The 2744-nt window shown below is 48.0% G+C and overlaps 1 non-coding gene and 1 pseudogene across 2 annotated transcripts; one reads left to right on the top strand and one right to left on the bottom strand.

The window, feature by feature from the left end:
• Nucleotides 1-201: 201 nt before the first annotated feature.
• LOC115832747 lies at nt 202-308 on the bottom strand. The gene has a single exon (XR_004028245.1). It is a non-coding gene; the product is annotated as a U6 spliceosomal RNA (small nuclear RNA).
• Nucleotides 309-1135: 827 nt separating this feature from the next.
• Nucleotides 1136-1916, top strand: LOC100589766 (annotated as a pseudogene). Its single transcript, XR_001113528.2, has one exon. The product of XR_001113528.2 is annotated as a protein phosphatase 1 regulatory subunit 14B pseudogene (transcript).
• The last annotated feature ends 828 nt before the right edge of the window (nt 1917-2744 follow it).

The raw sequence follows: 2744 nt of genomic DNA on the forward strand, positions 1-2744 counted from the left end.
GATAAAAATTTTCTTAAAATCAAGGTAGGAGTCACTTTTTAACCAAAGATTATATTCTTTTTTTTCTCTTTTTTAACTTTTGTTTTAGGTTCAGGGGTTCATTATGCGGTTTTGTTATATAGGTAAACTCATGTCACGATAATTTGGTGTACAGAATATTTCATTACCCAGGTACTAAGTGTAGTACCTGATAGGTATTTTTAAAATATGAAACGCTTCGTGAATTTGCATGTCATCCTTATGCAGGGGACATGCTAATCTTCTCCGTATCATTCCAATTTTAGTATATGTGCTGCTGAAACTGGCATCAAAATTTATATTCTACAGTGTATGTCAAATGAAAATTGCATCTGATCTATGAATATTACTCTGGAAAAATCTCTTGAATTGTCCAGGGTATAGTAATAGTCAGGATTAATATATTCTGTACCATCTCTTAATAAATGCAGTGCAGCCAGTTTTTCCTCTAGCGTTGGAGTCCATCACTGTTGCTGTGGATCAGCAACAAATGAAGTCATTGGTTTGCATTTCAGGCCTCTGTCGTATGAAAAATACAGGTTGTGTGAACATAATTGACTTGTCAGAAATTAAAGACATAGATAATCCAATTTCTCTGAATTCTGTTTTTTGAGACTGAGTCTTGCTCTGTTGCCCAGGCTGGAGTGCAGTGGTATGATCTCCACTCACTGCAACCTCCACCTCCTGGGCTCAAGTGATTCTCCTGCCTCAGCCTCTCGAGTAGCTGGCTGCGCATGCGCCACCACACCTGGCTAATTTTTATTTTTATTTTTAGTAGAGACAGTGTTTCTCCATGTTGGTCAGCCTGGTCTCGAACGCCTGGTCTCGAATGCCTGGTCTCGAACTCCTGATCTCAAATGATCCACCCGCCTCAGCCTACCAAAGTGCTGGGATTACAGCCGTGAGCCACCGCACCCAGCCTTGAATTCTTAAATTCTATTTACTTCATACTATTTCATCTAATTCCTTTTCATCACTTGTATTTATCTTACGATTAAGTTTTCCTATCTAGTCCTAGTGAACCTTAACATTCTTTCGGGCGGCCGCGGGGGACCAAGGGCGGGCGGATCGGCGGGGAGGGGGCGGGGCGCGGCCAGGCCAGGCCCGGGGGCTCCGCATGCTGCCGCTGCCCCCGAACGCCCCCGCCGCCGCCCTAGCCGCGGAGCCGCGCGGAGCGGAGCCGGCGAGCTAACCCGAGCCAGCCGCCGGGCGTCCCGGAAGCGGCGGCGCAGGGAGGGGCCCGACGCGCGCACGTGGCCCCGGCGGCCGCCGTGGCGGACAGCTGCAGCGCGAGGGGCGCGGCGTTGGCTACCCCGGCCCGGGACCACGCGTCTACTTTCAGAGACCCGCCGGGGCCGCAGGAGAGAGCCCGGGCGGCGCGGACGATGAGGGCCCAGTGAGGCGCCAAGTGAAGGTCACCGTCAAGTATGACCGCAAGGAGCTACGGAAGCGCCTCAACCTAGAGGAGTAGATCCTGGAGCAGCTCACGCGCCTCTACGACTGCCAGGAAGAGGAGATCCGAGAACTGGAGATTGACGTGGATGAGCTCCTGGACATGGAGAGTGACGATGCCCAGGCTGCCAGGGTCAAGGAGCTGCTGGTTGACTATTACAAACCCACAGAAGCCTTCATCTCTGGCCTGCTGGACAAGATCCGGGGCATGCAGAAGCTGAGCACACCGCAGAAGAAGTGAGGGTCCCCGACCCAGGCGAACGGTGGCTCCCACAGGGCAATCGCTGCCCCCCGACCTCGTAGCAACAGCAATACCGGGGGACCCTGCGGCCAGGCCTGGTGCCATGAGCAGGGCTCCTCGTGCCCCTGGCCCAGGGGCCTCTTCCCCTGCCCCCTCAGTTTTCCACTTTTGGGGTTTTTTATTGTGATTAAACTGATGGGACTTTAAAAAAAAAAAACATTCTTTCTATATATAATACATTCTCCTGAAAAAACATAGTCTTCCCCAAGTAGATACAATTTTTATATTTTTATATTTTTTAATCTTTTTTGGTTTATTTTAAAACACAGTTGAGATCATTCTGTACATACAATTTAATAGTATCTTGCTTTTTAGGGTTTTTTGTTAAGGTTTGTTACACGTTCTTAAACACCATGCCTTTCATCAAGTGAAGATATTTAGCCATACGAATGGTTACATATTTTTATTGTTTTTAGTTTTCTGATATTATAAATAATGTTGCAATGGACATATATGAACATAAATCTTAGTCCTCTGTACTTTTCCATATTTTAAAATCTTTATTTATTTATTTATTTATTTATTTTGAGATAGGATCTCATTCTGTCGCTCCAGCTGGAGTACAATGGTGCAACTCACTGCAGCCTTGACATCCCTGGGCTAAAGCAATTCTCCCATGTCAGCCTCTCAGAGTCTCAAAGTGTTGGGACTACAGCTGTGAGCCACATGCCAGAATGACTGTACTTTCGTGTTTTTGTTTTTGTTTTTTTCTGAGACCGAGTTTCACTCTTGCCGTCCAGGCTGGAGTGCAGTGGCTTGATCGTGGCTCACCACAACCTCTGCCTCCCAGGTTCAAGCAATTCTCCTGTCTCAGCCTCCCAAGTAGCTTGGATTACAGGCGGCCGCCACCAAGCCCAGGTAATTTTTGTATTTTTAGTAGAGACGGGGTTTCACCATGTTGGCCAGGCATGTCTCGAACTCCTGACCTCAGGTGATCTGCCCACCTCAGCCTCCAAAAGTGCTGGGATTACAG

This window comes from Nomascus leucogenys, chromosome 22a, assembly GCF_006542625.1.
Source record: "Nomascus leucogenys isolate Asia chromosome 22a, Asia_NLE_v1, whole genome shotgun sequence".
NCBI lineage: Eukaryota > Metazoa > Chordata > Mammalia > Primates > Hylobatidae > Nomascus > Nomascus leucogenys.